Raw genomic sequence first — 16,500 nt, forward strand, 5'->3', positions numbered from 1 at the left:
AAATGAAACCATTTTCCATGTGGTAAGTCATGCAAAACCTATCAGGGACAAGGAAGAATTCACTACTGGAATTAATAACTGTAGTCAAGGGCTCAGAAGCCAGTTCCACATCACTTCTGTGCCTGTGAAGCCATACTGAATGTATGAATCTGTGCAGCACAGCAACCTTCTGTGACATCTGCTGCCCCTGATACATAAGGCCACCGCATAACTAGCTAGGCAACTTCTTCACTTTTTGGGGGGCTGATGGACTAAAATGGAACGGGAAAGTTCAAGGACTCAACAGGTAAACACCACAGAGTTTTTACCCGCATCATAATAAAATTGGAGATAAAATTTAAGGGATATACTAAGTCTATCCCAGATTTAAAGAGACTATCTTGTGGACACCCATGATTTGCTATTCAAACAGAAAATAAAAATTCAAATACGCCAGTAAATTTACTCCAAGTCTGAATACATTACAAGAGCCAACTATTTCACAGGCATTTTTTAAACTATAGAAAGAGGCAGTCAAAGCAATGTTTCAGTTAGGTAGAGAAGGTTGCATTAATTTCAAAAACGAAATAAAGTTGGAGTCTGTTGCACTGGTTAATGAATGAGGTGACTGTTCTCAAAGATATCCACACATGTACAGATCACAGCTACTATGAACAGTTTTTACAGCACTGCTGTATAATCTCATTCAGTTATTTGACTACTGATGGTAATTAAGGCCCATAATTCATTGCCAAAAAATAAACAAATGTGAACAACCACCAAAACCTGGGCAATAGAAAAAATCGTGTGTGGATATTCCAGGCTTCTTGCAAAGCACTTCACTGTTCAGAGAAAATGTAACGTTACAGCAAGTTCTTAAGCATGTACAAAATATAAGAATGGAGCTGAACACTTCACAAGCACAGAAAAAAACAACAGTAACTGAGAAAGTATTGTTTATATAGAATTCGTATTTTGAACTTGAATAATGAGGAACAAGATTCACAGATTAGAACTACTGAAGCAACAGAAAACCACAAAGTTTAAGTTGTAGAGATAGAGCCAATCCAGCCTTCTTTCCTTTGAGGCTTGCACAGGAATACAGCTATACCCCAGACTTTTTGCAGGATCTGACTCTAGTAAGGTAAGTACTTTACCATACATATTACTTATTATGTACCAAAATTGACGTAGTAGTACCAAGGTACTAAATCAAAGACATGTGCATCCTGATTAAGGGTACTAGCTGTGATGTATTATATACGAAAATGAAGCATTATGTACAAAAAGTAACAAGCATAGTAACTGATATCTACAAACTAAAGTCACAGTGGCACATTGAACAATTTTAGGTTAACCAGACTCACTTAAAAATAGAAACCAGAGGCTGGGCTCTTCTCTCACCCCATTTTACATGTCTTTACACCCATTGATTTCAAGTGGAGTTCTTCACAATTTATGCCATTGTGAGAAGAGAATCAAGCCTTGTGTGCTTGAAAGGAAACAGCAGACATGTTTCCCACCAGAGTGCAGGGGGAGATTTTAAAAAAACATAAGTATATGAACTGTGAAACCGACAGAGTACATAAGCAAAGGCAGGCAAAGAGGCTCTTGCTGGGGGATGGGAAGAAGAGAACTTGCAGCTTACCCAGGAGTTTTGTTATTTGTCTTTTTTTTTATTAGTACTTGGGACTGCTATCAGTAAGCCAGAAGCCCAGTCAGTAAATAGGCTTCTAAAAAAATGTTTAGAGAGAACTGTTGCATTTTTTTTCAGACAGACATCACTGATTTACATTTTCCTACAGTTATTCTATAAAATGAGGAGCACACCATTTTGTCTGTGGAAGACACAGACTTCCCATTCCTAGAAAGTGGAGATCTGACCTATTTGCATCATCAGCAACAGTACCCAGTGATCACTTATACCCAAGCCCAAGCAGATGATCTCCCAAAACTCTTCAGGATCATCTGCACGACTAATATTACAGTGGTTAGAAAGAGTAACACTTCAAACTGGAATTCAAGTCAGAAAGTCCTATATATGATGTAGGTAACAAAATCACTTCATGATTTGGAGGTATAGCAGAACAGATGCTACAGCTTCAGGGTCAATTTTTTTTGGCTTTTCTTTTTTTTTTTTTTTCCTTGATAGCAGCACATGGTTAGGAAGCTCCTCTGTCACCACCCCACTGTGCACAGACATAATCCTTGTACTGTTCTGTACTGATTGGGCTGATTTGGAGAAGCTCACTTAAAACAAAGAAGCAAGAAAACCCCCAAATATTTTCAAACTATCTCTATATCTCCACTTGAGGTATGCCTGCACATGTGACAGTGCAAGGGAAACAGCCTGAGTATTTTACAGAGGGAATACAGACTTAATTGTTTTATATAGCATAGAAATGCAAGATTGAAGTAATTCATATTTATTCAGAGTCCAACAGTGACAGAATATTACTGTAACTGTTTGGAAATGCTTTTCCCCCACTTTCACTCATGCACAACCCCTGTTACAGCTCACAGCAGATTTTAAGTCACCCCCCCCCAGCACGCCAGCAGGAAATGTGCCAACAGTTTCCTTTTAAAAACAAGCCTTAGATTATCTACTCAAAATTACATTAGATATCAGCTGATTTAGTATGCAACAAAACAGGATGAAGGTAAATGCAGAGAATTGCACAAAGGAGGATAACTTCTACTTGCAGAAAAAAATGTTGCATAATTGAAGATGTCCCTGCTGATCTTCATAAGACATGTTCTTTCAAAGCATGTCTCCTTCCAAAGGTCCTCAGCAGGTGGAAAGAGAACCAAGAACAAATATATATCCTTGAATATCCAACTTTGTTTTGTGCTTAACATTTAGATTTTGAACTCTGACTTATGCATCAACATTAGAAAAAACCAAAACAAGCCTTAAATGAACCTGAGCCTGGTATCACCCCAGTTCCTAGAATAAATCCACCAAGTATGCCTTTGTGAACGAACCATCATATTATCAGTCCCTCTTGACAGCATCAGTTCCAGGCTAATAAGATATCCACTAATAGGTAAGAAATGTTTATGAACAGCCACAGCACAACCTGAGGCAGACAGGGAGACGTTAAAAAAAGCAACCTTCCAAATTACATCCTGCGAGTACTGTCCAAGCAAATGGGCTGTATGAAAGGGTGGGTGTAAAGCTTGACACTTTCTAGATTCACAAACAGCTAAATAAACCTTTGAGCTCAGTAATCTATTTGGCAGCATCCTTTGCTGAGAGTGCTCCTACAGCTTTTTGGCAGCTCATGGTTGAGCACAACAGCAATACATAGGCCTCCCTCTTACCCTGCAGATTTTCTCTCCAGTCTTACTCTGGTACACTGTTTCCTTCCCCAGGGCCTCCCAATGAGAGGCCAATACCCTGTAAAACGGGACCCACACTCTGGATCTGTCTGTGGAGAGCTGCCGGAACACAACTGCTTGTTTTTTTAGGCAGTCACACTTCTCCTAAATAGTAGTACGGGTTCCTCCTAGCAGATACCTGCTGAAATCCAAACCTATACCAATCTGCTAAGTGAACAGAACAAAGCTGCATCCTGGGTAAACAACAGCCTCATGAGGCTGGAAGTTTTGTGGTACCTCGTAAAAGATGAGAGCCTGGTCTGCTTTCTACATGTTTGGCAGTACTCTAAGACATTCGCTGGCTAGTGGCCTGCCAAGCTGTTTAGGCTTATAAGTTTCTCTGCACTTGCTTTATACTATTAATTTTATTAAATATAAACATATCCTTTGTATATATTTTTCTCATATTCCATATGCACAGAATGAGCTCATTTCAGCCTAAGGATGAATGAAAACTCAATATTTACCACACAGATCCACTATGCTTTGCAAACAAGACTGGAAAAATGCCCTCTCACAATGAAGCTATCCATACCATCTTTCTGATGAGCAAAGCACGAGGAAACAGTTCAAAGCTCTTGGAAAGCCATATGTAATACTTCTTAAAAAGACATTGCAATTCACCAAGTTCTAGACCTAGCATAATTTATTTAGCAGTCAGTATATAGAGATGCAAATATGCAAGGTTCAGACATTTCTTTAGCGCCTCCATAAATTCATTTTAAACTATATAAATATTCATACTTTGAATAGTCATCTCAGCATGTGAAGCTTTAATTTTTATATGAAAAAACCAATTCCTGCAAAGAGTCTGAAATAAAGATACATTAATCCTAAAGTATGCACACAAACATGCAATTTCTTTACATAAACCATTCTGAACTACTGGGTGATTAACGCTTGGTTACAAAAAGAGATCCTTAAAAATGATCTTCACTAATCATGCATTAATTTTTAACATACTTGAAAACAAGTCAGGTTTTACTGCTGTTAGACAAGCTGATCCACACCTGAAAGCACAAGGTGGCTTTCAATTTCTGCCATGGTTATTGTGTGTCTCTGTTGCTACCAAAATGGGCCATGGGTGAGGGCAGTGTCCGCCAAGCCCAAGCACTCAACGGGTTGAGCAAGAGTGCCTGGGTGCCTCAGCAGAGCTCCTGCTGAGCCAGCACCACCACTGTCACAGGAGTGCACTAATGACGAGATCTGGGACAGCAAAACGGGAAAAGCTCAACAATCACAGCGCCTGTGTCAGAGGTGGCTGACACCGCTCCAGCAGGGATCACAGGAATACAGGAGGATGTGTGCTTTGAGGAACGACATAGAAGCATTTGTCTTGATAAGTTTAAAGATTCAGAGACAAGTCTTTGATATCAGTCTTTTTAAGACTAGAGAGAGAAGATGCAGCTTTCCTACAGAACAAGAGGGTGCAGCATGAACCATGCAGCATGATCCAAGACCTACATTATTATATTTGTAACTGCATACATTTTTTTCAAAGCACTCAAACATTCAGAAATGAAGATGTTTGGACAATGAAGACTCTCAAAGAAAACTTATGGGACTAACTTCACCCTGCTTAAAAAAAAAATACAAGCATCATGATCCTGACATGCAGATTTTTAATCATGCTGGTTGCAATTATACAAATCAGTGTTCCAATCCACAGAGAAGTCAGTTTTCATATACACCACATTAACACAGACATTAGACAGGATTTGGCATGCTGCCGGCAGAGAAGCCTAGTTATGGAATCACGTAATATTAAGTCTGGGGTTACTTGATGCAAAATTAGAAGGCAACAAGCTCAAAAAGGTGGTTACAAAAACATCACAGGAAACAAAATTATTTTGTTTATTATTATTAAAGGCAAGTAATTATATTTCAGTATTTGGATAGGAGCTGAAAATGCTTTTTTGGCATGCAGCCACTCTACAAAGCTAATATTGAGTATAACTGGAAACATTTCTAAAAAAAATTCTTACTAAAGTCAAAGACAGTAATTGCCAATTGTGGAATCTGTCCTTAGATAAAGGGGGGCAACTGAATAAAACTTGTTATATCTGTTACAGATACAAACCTACAAGCACACTCCATAACACCCTTACATCTTAAGAGAGGACAGAGGGGAAGAGAGGGAAAATGAAGGAGAGAAGTACACAAGACAGAACAGCAAGAGTTATCAGGTGCTATAAATCAGTGTTTCAAACACAGACCTTAGACAGGAGTACATGACTTTGGTACAGAATAACTGAAATAACACAGCTCTGGCATTTGTTGATGTGCAATCCACTGGAAAGGAAAGGTTTACCTGAGAGACTGTCTACCCTAGGTTTACTAGCTAGCAAAACATTGAGCTTGATAGGTTCATAATGATCTTGAAAAGCAACTCACCAACCCTATGGCTATATATAAGAACTTTTAAGAAGCCTTCCAGGCAGGCTTCCAAGGAAAGGTAAACTAGCAAAAAGCTGTCATTTACAGACCTTTTAAAAAATACTAAAAATGTTTGTGTTGGCTCTTACCTCTTGTATATGAGCACTTCACTCATTTTGTACATGTAAAAAAAAACCTCCTTGCACAGGAACACGCTTGAGGACTATTATCAGTTTTTGCTGAGAAGTCAAATGCTCTTTTAGTTCTGCTAAAAATATATAATGTATTTTGTGAATATTATAAATAAGTAAAATGCAAAGAGGAAGAGCTGCAACAGACCACCTGTGAAATTTTCTTCAGTATCTGGAAATATCCTTTGTCAATGAACCAGCAGCCAAAGAGCTGTTTCTGAAAAAAACCATGTAATTTTGGCAAACTGATCTGATAGTCTATCTGGGAATTTCTGCCAGAAATGCCATAACTTCAGTGTGCTAATACTTGAAAAACATGTTTCTTCCCATCACTCTTCAGCCATAAGGTGGGAGGAGGAAAAGATGAGCAATAGCTGTGCTGTGTCCTTCCAAGCTGGTTCTTCCCATTATACAACTCCTAATCCAAACAATTTAAGCACACAAGTAAAAGCTACTCATTTCTGTAAACATTTCCAGGAGCAGGACCTAAGTTTGGATGGCTTACACCAAGCACATACTAATGGCTAGAGCTAACCTCAAGTTTACTTCTGTTTAAACAGCATAAGCAAAAACCAGTGCTGGCCAAACTGAAATTTAAGCCTTAATACAAGGGGGTAAACTGAATATTGATATAAGCCACTTGGTGACGAGGGTCCCATCTCAATCCAGCATTCTTAATGCAATCTTGTATCATGCAACAGTTTTCCCAGAAATACAAGTGACATTTTTCAACTGTTAAAAAATAAAAAGTAATGTTTTAGAGCATGATTTTATACACCAGCAGCAGGGATCTCTTTAGGATAACATAGCCACAGAAAACAGAAACACAACCCAGCTTGTTTGTTTGTTTTAAATGAAATTCATCACTGCACATCCAATTAATTCTGGAATGCATAAGACATAACACCCAAGCAAATAGAGGCTTTCAATTTAAGAGCAACTTTCAGTCTGGCCTGTTAGAAGCTGTGTATAGCAGTAATTGACAACATATTCATTACACAAGATTCATACCACAAAGGGGAAGGGCTTCTAGGCTACAATACAAAGGCTTTCAGCATTAGAAAGGGTCAAACCAATCTGCAAATGCACAATATGAAGCAAAGCCATTTAAATTACTCTGTAAAATGTAGACATTCATTAGCATAGAAAAGTTTCGCAGGCAAACAATGACAAAGTAAAAGTCATCCTATTTTCATATTCTAATTAATTAAATATGCCAAATGCATTTAATCTCTTATTATAACCATAGGGGGAGACAGACCAAACTCTTGAAGTTCCAAAAAGCCAGGTCATCCTTGTGCCAAGTCATTCTTCAGATCTTCTCCTTATATACAAATATACAAATTTACATTCCCAACTCATAACATATGTAAAACCTGACTCCCCCTCCCACCCCCTCCATTTCTCCTTCTTTGGAAGGCACTTGCTTTATCTTGTTCCTGTACTTTAAAGTCTTATTAAATGCTCAAAATAATTCATTTGCTAGGAAAAAAAAAACCTAAAAGCACAGAAGCCATTTTGCCAAAAGCCTTAGTTAAACACCCCAGTCGCTCTAAGACATAGAATAAGCTAGCTGAAAATGGGATCAATAAAATTCTTGCACATATGCACAAAAAGCCACACATAGTTTGTAGTCTTTAAGTTCAGATGACATTTCTAGCCATTCCTTGCCTTTCCAAACAAGAAAGGGATTCTTATGTTTACGTAACTTTCTCCTTGCTTAATAAATCTTAAATTGAAACAGATTTTTTTAAAACAATTACCTTTTTCAGAGTTATCATACTACAGGATATTAGGAAAAACCAGACTCTCCTGTTGCTTTTACCCACATCTGACTCCAATCTTAATAGTTTAGCTATTAACCCTGTAAGGTCCTTACACACACACCTTGCCCAGTTGACGTTAAAATTTTTATATGACTGAACCGATCTGGGCTTACTCATTACAAAACCTTTTGTTGTACAGAGAGAGAGCAGTTCCATGGACCTTGATTTACAGGACACAATTAACTGTGCGGTTGGCAGAACCGCACCAGCCCGGCTCATCCGGGGCTCTGCAGGCAGAAATCAAAGGATCTGTCACTGCATCAGAGTAACGGCTCTCTCCATCTCCTTTCCACTCCCTGTCCAAGCTCATTCTGATCGACTCACATCTTGGGATGAAAACCTGGCCGCTGTAATATACCTGTCTTGCAAAGATATAGTACAGATTACCTTAATTCCCCCTAGAAATAGCAACAAATACAGCTAAAGGGGAGAAAACCCCATCCTACTAGAAAAATCTCAGTACTTTAGAGTTTGCCGTGCAAAACACGTAGTTTAAAGATCTCAGTTACCAGCTAAACAATGATCACAGGGAATTTTGCAACAATAACGCCAGTAATTTATTTATGCCTTTTTTTTTTTTTTAGGTTTCAGCATGTTGGGAATATGCATTGTTAACCATTAAATTTCGCTGTGTAAACATTTCTCAGCGAGCTTGTAAAATACCCCCCGCTGCGTTTCCTCGCTCTCCAGCTGATAGCATTTAGAAACACCGGTACTGGTGGGTGCTTTATTTTGCCTTTCTGGGCCACCCCTGCTGAGGTCCAGCGAGAGATTCCCGTCAAAGGCCAGACCAGCCGCCGCGGGCTCGGACCACAGCGAAAGCGTCTGGACGGAGCCCAGCCCAGCCGACTGCTGGAGTTTGAAATCCCGCGGTGGGCACAACTATTGTGTGAGAAGGGACTCCCGTACGATCCATAGCCCTTCCAGAGCTCTCTTCGTTAAGAAAGGAAAACACAAATATGCACTTCAGCGACGCTCGTGTTTGCAGGGGTGGGTATGGGGACCACCCCCCAGTTAAAGCGGACAGCGCGGAAGACGGCGTCGGGATGGCAGACCGAAGTTTCCACCTCGCCAGGGTCCCCGCTCGGGGCCGGCGGGCGCCCAGAGGCGGACGCTTCGCTCAGGATAAGAGAGAGGGCGGAGGCTGCCTGCAAGGGGCCAGTTGCCACGCACTGACAGGCAACAGCTGAGCTCCTGCATCTGGCCCCTCACTCAGACCGGCGACAGCGGCGCGCCGCTCGCTCCGCCGGGCGCACCGAGCCGGCACGGCGGCGGCGCCGCGACACCTTCCCCCGACAGCCGCCGCGGGGCTCGGCGGGGCGCCCCGCGCTCCCCACCGCTGTCCCCGCTCTCCCAAGCCCGCAGCCCCGTCTGACAACTCGGCGCAGGACGGTGCGGCGCCAGCGGCGCTGACGAGCGCCGGCTCGGACTCGGGTGGCTCCTTACCGGCGCGCCCTGGCGATGCAAGCCCCGGGCACGGCGCAGGACCCCCGCCGCACCGCGGGAAGCGCTCCGCCGCCAGTAGCACGGTGCCGGCTGCGGACGGCGCTCCGCCAAACGCGCCGGGCGCTCCGCCGCAAGCTGCCTGTCAGTCGTCACCCCGGGGAACCTCCACTTACTCTCTCCGCAGCGCAGCCGGACCACGGCGACGTATTCCCGGGAGGCGGTGTGGTCCGTCACACAGACGACGGTGGGGGCGGATACCCGCTCTGTCCCACGGAGTCAGCGCCGGCGGGAGACGCGCATCTCTGGCAGCGCCGCGGAGGGACCGCCCCGAGCCTCCTCGGCCGCCCCGCCGCGACTGCCCGAGCCCCGGCGCGCTCCCCGCCCTAATGCGGCTCGGCCGCTCCGCGCCCGGGACGGCGCCGGCCGCGCTCCGCCGCGCCCATTGGCTGCCGCCCGCCGCGCCCGCCAATCGCCGAGCGGCCGGGGCGGCCGGCGGCGCGCGGGGCCCGGCGGGGCGGGGCTCGGGGCGGCACCGCCGGCGGCGCGCGGGGGGCGCGGCCGGGAGCGGCGCGGGGGGCGCTGGCGGGGGGCGCGGTGTGACCGCGCTCGGAAAGGCCGGGGGCAGGCGGGCGGGGGCGGTTCTGCGCTCCCTTTCCCTCGGTCAGGCGGGGCTCTGAAGCCGCCAGCTTTCATCCAGGGAGCGGGACGGGGAAAGTTAATTAAAAACTCCCGCTGATCTGTGCAGAGGAGTGCGATGGAGCCCGCTCCGGCTGGGCTTGCGGCCCACGGTGTTCGCGGCGGGCTGCGCACGGCCGTGGCTGGCACCCGGGCAGTGCCGCAGAGAAGGCGATGCGGGCCGCTCGCCGCCCCGGCGGTGCGGAGCCCGCAGCCGCCCGAGGGGGCTGGCGGGGTAGGCGCGCCCCAAAGCGAAGCGGCCCCGGTCTCACTCAGCACTACAGAGACGGCAGAGCGAAGGCGGTCGGTATTAAAGGGACACTAAAGTAGCCAGGCACACGTATAAATTCTTTTCCTTTTGTCACCTTTGGTATCTGAAACTGCTGCAGTCTGCAGCCCTTGATGCTGTTGCTCGCACCTAACAACACTCTTTAAGTGACGTGGATTGAGCTCCTGGTTCTCTCGTGGTCTCTGTTTAAACCCTCTGTGGAAATATCAAAGCATGAATCACATGGCATTTAACTCAGTATTATATTTCTTCTATAGGTGCAAATTGGAAGGTGAGAATAATTTTGCCAGAGTGACTTCCAAGCAGTCACAAACTCTTCCCCCCTTGGTGAAACAAGTGTGTTTGGATCCTCAAAAGTTGTGTTGTATAAAGGTGTGTCTGGCAGTGTCTCTCTTCATTCTCTAAACAAGGAATTACATGAGGAAATGAAAATGAGAATTTTCCCTTGGTATTTTGAAGCACATTTGGTTTTCCTCTGTTAGCAGAATAAGTTTATCTGTATTCCAATCATCTTTCTCCATCTGAAAAAATAAAAACTTAACTCACAGGAAACAACTTCAGACTACAACCATAGGCTTCAACTTTGCTACAGTCAAAGCTATTAAAACTACTTATCACCTGATAAGTTTCAACTACAATTCAAACCCTGAGTGCTCTTTTAATTTTTCAATTTTCTAAATGTTAATTTTCCAATTCCTTTTAAATATTAGCCAAGTCTGAAAATAATATTTCCAAATTGCATCATTGAAGTTTTCCGAAAAAAAGAATAGACGCTTGTGCAGACAGGGGAAACCTCAGAAGAGTCAGCCTTTCTCACTCTTTCCATCAGAATGAATTTGTATTTCTCCTCCAACTTAATAAAAGACACAGACAATGAAGCAGGAATGTGAAAAAATTAAATATATTGTAAAATATAGAATATAATAATAACATTATATAATAATATTGTAAAAATAATTGTAAAGGGAATGAGAAGAAAAGGGTGGCAAAAGTGGCAAAGGAGACATCTGCTGCCTTAGAGCTGTTTGTCCCTTGTTTTGTGTTCTTCTCTGCCACCTATTCAAGCATTTCTCTATCACTTATCATGAAGATCTAAATACATTTAGGCTCTGCTGGCAGCACTGCATGATTTCTGTCATTTACTTATTCCCACTTCATGTTCCAAAGACATAGGAAATAAGATTGCTTGGCTTTTAAATAACCTTGTCAAAGGTGTTTGAAGTCATATATTATCAGATCTGAATCTGGAATGAAAGAATTTATGGCCAATGCACTCTTTTAAGTTGTATATCTGTTTATCTGACCCTCACTTACAAGTGCCTCTAATTAAGCTATAAACTCCTAGTTCCTACTTAACCATATGGGAAGCATGGGAAGTTTGCTACAGTAGTGTAATTTACCCATTCTACAGCCATGTCTGCAATGCAAATCCAGAATGGCTGTTTAAAAAGTATTATAACCTGCTCTGTTTCTCACAACATGGACAGAAATAAAGCATGTCCAAGTTACCAACTGTAATCCTGAAACAGTACAGACAGTTTTCTCTTTGGACCTAAAGGACTTTGTGTGTGTCCAAGAGAAAAGGCACTTACTGCAAACAGCAGGAAAGATAAAAAATTACAACCTGCATATGTAATTAGTGAGGAAGGGACGATAATATTTCCATCCAATTTTTTCCTATTTTTTGGGAGCTACTTGGCTGTTTTGTGTTTTTGTTGCATTCTCTCCTCAGGTACTGTTCACAGGTTTTAATTGCATGCACTTCTCATTCACTTGAAGTGTGGATAATTTGAGGATGAGGTCTTGTCTGCCACCAGAGTAGGTTGCAATAGGGTAAAAGGAAAGCTTACACATAAAAAAGGCCCAAAATTACAATATATATTTGTATATCTTAAACTTCTGCTAAATATTTCAAAAATATCTATGCAAGAAAAAAAACACCTGCTGATAAGCAAGTTTAAAAGGGGCTTGAGTCCCAGCTTTGCTACTGTAACATAGTAAAAAACCCAAATTCCATGAGACTGTTGCCCATTTTACGAAAAATGTTTTCTAAAATATGTTCTATATTTAGAATATTTCTGTAGAAAGTATTGCTGACAGGTATCATTAATTTCATGCGAGGAATGCAGTTTTTGGCCCACTTTGCAGGAGGTTAAAATTTAAAAATGTGGAATATGAGATGATTTTCTGTGATTTTGAAGTAGAAGGAAAGTCTCTGTACAGATTCACGCAGGTACCCTGGAAGGAAATGCCTAAAGCAATCCGCCAGACTTTCTTTGCCAATCTTACCTCTTCCAGTGAATACTTTATATATGTATTATCTTTAAAGTATACCATGTTTACATGTGGAAACTGTACATACAGATTAGCAGCTGCAACTGCAGGTAAGTGAACAAGAGTAGCTCCTTGTATAACAAACATGTAATCTAGCTCTGATGTAGCTTTGAGACTGGCCTGCAAGAGGTGGCTGGACCAGACATCCCTCAAAGGTGCCTTTCAACCCTGATCCTGTGATCTAGAGCTGCTGGATTCAGCCAACACAGGTCTGACCGTGTTGTCTGATTACTTAAGCCAGTTAAGTATGGGGAATAGACAAAGGCCATGCCCTGAGATGGAGAGTTTGGAGTGAAACATAACAGTCTTTACACTAACTTTCAGCCACCCCACAGATGTCTGTGATGGGTTTACTGTGTATTAAAACAACATTTTTGTTAAACTGGGGGTGAGGTTTGAATTTTGTGCAAGTCCAATTGTTCTGTTTTGTTTTGTTTTAGCTTTTTTTCTAAGGTGTGAAGCATAGATCAGCTTCATTTAGGGATTTTGGGAAACTGCTTTAATTTCTGCTGATTGTTTTCTATAACACTGTACATTGGATTTTTACTTTCTCTTTTTATTACTTAGTCTTTCTTCGGGAAGGGGAGTCATAATGGACACAATGGCCATTCCTTTCCTATATGTGCCTCTAAGCAGCAGTAGGAATGCCTCAGTTTCCCTGTTTGCATGCAGAGAATAAAACTGTTTTACACTACATGGATCATACGAGGCTTAGTTAATTTTTATGCAGAGTTTTTCAGACATAAAGCTGTATGGAAGCACTTCAATTATTAATAGTAAAAAGAGCAGCTTGTTAAAACTCTGTGTTAGGTGTTTTGGTGTTTTTGCGACACTTGAGCTGGAATCAAGTAATGTGGACTGGCCAAAGCAATTAGGCATAAGCTTTCAAATGCTGATTCTTATAAACCCAACTCTTTTCTTTGGCTTATACCCAGCAATATGTTCTTTATCATTTGTATAGAATTGGGTTTAAAAAAACCCCCAGTCTTAGTCATGAGTTTTCAAATGACATTAAGAGGGTTGTTTTCCCCTTAACCTTGGCATGTGTGCCTCTTTTGTCTTCTGTATCTGCATGAACCTAAAAATCTGCACCAAACCTTCCCTGAGTGCCAAATGGTTTTGCAAGGTAGTTGGAAACCTGGTCATTGCCGAGTCACAGCAGGGATAGACTGAGGAGTACTATGAGTCCCATCACAGTGTCCGGGTTGGATTTCTTTTCCCATGGAAACCTGGGTGAAGCATGCAAAGAGGGAGGGAATTGCATCCTGCCACATGGTCAGGACAAAGCTGGAGTGCATGCTTGCATTTTGGAGAGGGAATGACCTCTCAGGCTTTCCAGTTCAAGTATTGTTCCAGTTTACTGTATCTCCTTTTTTGATTTATTTTTGCAATAGTCCTTCATTTTTGTATAAGATCCCTCCTGCTGATTTTTGTCTGTTTTGTTTGTTTTGGCCTTATCCTATGGCTCCATAACTTTTCAGCTGTATAGTCCTGCCTAATCTCTGTTTAAAAGTCAGCTGAATCCTGCCATGGCCAGATAAAAAAAATTTCTTATGGATTTCTTTCACAGGCACCTTCCCTGGACGTTTAACTCTTAATGTCCTTCCTGGGCTAAACTGTTATCCTTATACGAAGGCTTCATGCCCTGCCTTTGATCACAGACTATTCCATTAGTTCTTCTAGCCTAGTTATTTCCTGTGGACTAGGAAAAACTGGGCAATTTGACTGAGATGAAAAAAGCAACATTTAGTTTACAATACATATAAATAATGCCAGTCCTGTTTCCAAGATCTGCTGCAGTGCCATGCTCCTGTCTGCCAGAGCTGGAGTTCATCCTGTGAGCTGCAGTGACACTTGGAGCAGCTCTTGGAAAACATCCCAACATTTCTGTAACTATTCCAGCCATGGATTGTTGTACTCTGCCTTCTGAGTGGTCTCAGATTAATCTGGCTGCATTCAAGAAACAAGGGCAGAATTCCCTTCATTTCTCTGCTTCCAAAAGAATGCTCTAAAACCCAGTGGTTCTTTGCATATCTATTTCCCAGTCCCACCCATCTCCTACCTGTGTAAGACTACAGTGGATTTTTTACAGCATTTTCCCCAAGAGCGTGTGGCTGTTTCATTGCATGGAGGGGTTTCTGTTTGAACAGGAGACATGAAACAACCTTCTGTTGTCCCCACTTTGAGAGATAAAATGTCTTTGAGAGCACATGTCTGATCCCCCATGCAGTAAGATACTTGATGATTAACCCTTTCTTAAGATTGATGCAGTTTTGTAAGTGCTACACAGAAAAAACCCAAACTGTTTCACAGAAGGCAATAAATATTATTTTAGATAAATAATGATAATTATTTTAAGTCTCTTTTGTTCTTAGTAAATTCAATTTGTTTAAAAACGGCACTTTGGGAAGCCAGGGTGTTAGAAATTAGGGATTATATGCCACACTATTTGTCCTTTTCCTTCTCTATAATGTCAAAAGTGTAAATCACAACCCTAACTTGATTAACTTTTATTTCACTGTGTTAACGGTTTTAACATTATTTAAACATATTTCTATATTTAACTATGCAGAGATCTTAATCTTTTACTTAAATGTAAATTGCAAAGTGCAATCGCTAAACAAATTGATTGAATACCATTGATTTTTCATCAAATAATTGTGGCAAATCTTGTAATCAATTATTCATCATTCTTAGAGAAGAATAGATGACATGAAGAATAAGCTGTAATTAAGATAAAACACTATTGGATTTTGTACTGATAATTTCTTTTGAAATTACAATTCTTGCAATTAAGTCAAATTGAAATTAAAATGTGAGTAGCCTGATTGAGGCACTGAATAATGATTGTAAAAAAGTATAATCTGAAAGAACGTATTCATGTGTGGGGACAGAGATGACATTTGATGCCTGAAATATTTTCTGTTTTTCCCATGCATTACTTCTGTCTAATGCAAGCATCATGTTATTATTATGGATTTTAATTTCCTCTGTTATTATGTGACCAATGCAGCAGTTACAAAACATAAAGCACATTCTTAAAAACAAATTAAACATTTAATTCCTGTGCTAAATTTAGCTTTAGCCTAATTTGTATTTTCCATTCTAAGTGCCAAAAACAAACACGGATTTGCATTGCTGTAAGGATTTGGTTTTACAAGTCATATGGATCTTTAAATTTACTAATTGATCTGTTATTTCCATGAAAAAGGACCTGACTTGCTGGACATTTAAGTCAATGGAAAGTACGCTTTTGTCTTCAGTCATGTAATATATTTAGAAAAAGATTCTCCAAGAAACAATCAGAACCTTAGCATTAGTTTTTAGTATAACCACTGTTAATGAACTATCTTGTCTGTCCGCTAGACTCAGGTGACGTCTGACTTTGACAGCAGTCCCCAGCAGATGTCAAAACTTTCTTCAAGTATTCAGGGTTTTTTGACAGTCATGCTAAAATGAAACGAATTAATTGTCTTCCACCCAAAGAAGTAAACTGTAAGATCTCTAATGTACCAGATTATGTTTCTTTTGCAAAGTAAAAGAGAAATACTTCAGAAGGATTGATAAATTTGTGGGATATTTTAACACCAGAGGTGAACTGTTCCCTAGAAGTAATCATTATTCAGGCTATGTAACTGAATGCAGCTATTAGTTGCAAATAATAACCTCACCTGACATTGTTTTGATGGAGATAGGATGAGTGCAGTAATACACAGAGCACAAATATTTAGGTAGATTTGAAATTCATGTACTGGGAATGCACTTTCTGTTATGATTAGGACTATGATTTAGATATGAGCTGTCTCACAGTTTTTAAGGTATTTTTACCTCAACAATATGCATTATAACAACCACTTCAGAGTATAAATGCAGAGTTTGCAGGTAACATATGTGCACATGGACAAATGTATTCCTTTGCCTAAATGGCCATTGGTTTAGAAAATGAAAAAGATAAACAGAATTCAATCAAATTTAAATTGCATTTTAGCTAAACCTGTGCAGT

General features: G+C 41.4%; 1 protein-coding gene across 2 annotated transcripts in view; it reads right to left on the bottom strand.

Moving 5' to 3' along the window:
• PRICKLE1 (prickle planar cell polarity protein 1) overlaps window positions 1–9,513 on the bottom strand; it is a 65,252-nt gene extending 55,739 nt beyond the window's left edge. The window contains exon 1 of one of the 2 annotated variants that reach the window (XM_030258358.4): window positions 9,373–9,513. The gene's annotated coding sequence lies outside the window, so the exon portion shown is untranslated. Of the gene's footprint in view, window positions 1–9,199; window positions 9,340–9,372 lie in introns of those variants that run through there. The other variant, XM_072922208.1, reaches the window with a different exon arrangement.
• Window positions 9,514–16,500: the final 6,987 nt, after the last annotated feature.

The sequence above is a fragment of the Taeniopygia guttata genome, chromosome 1A, assembly GCF_048771995.1.
Source record: "Taeniopygia guttata chromosome 1A, bTaeGut7.mat, whole genome shotgun sequence".
In the NCBI taxonomy this organism is placed as follows: Eukaryota; Metazoa; Chordata; class Aves; order Passeriformes; family Estrildidae; genus Taeniopygia; species Taeniopygia guttata.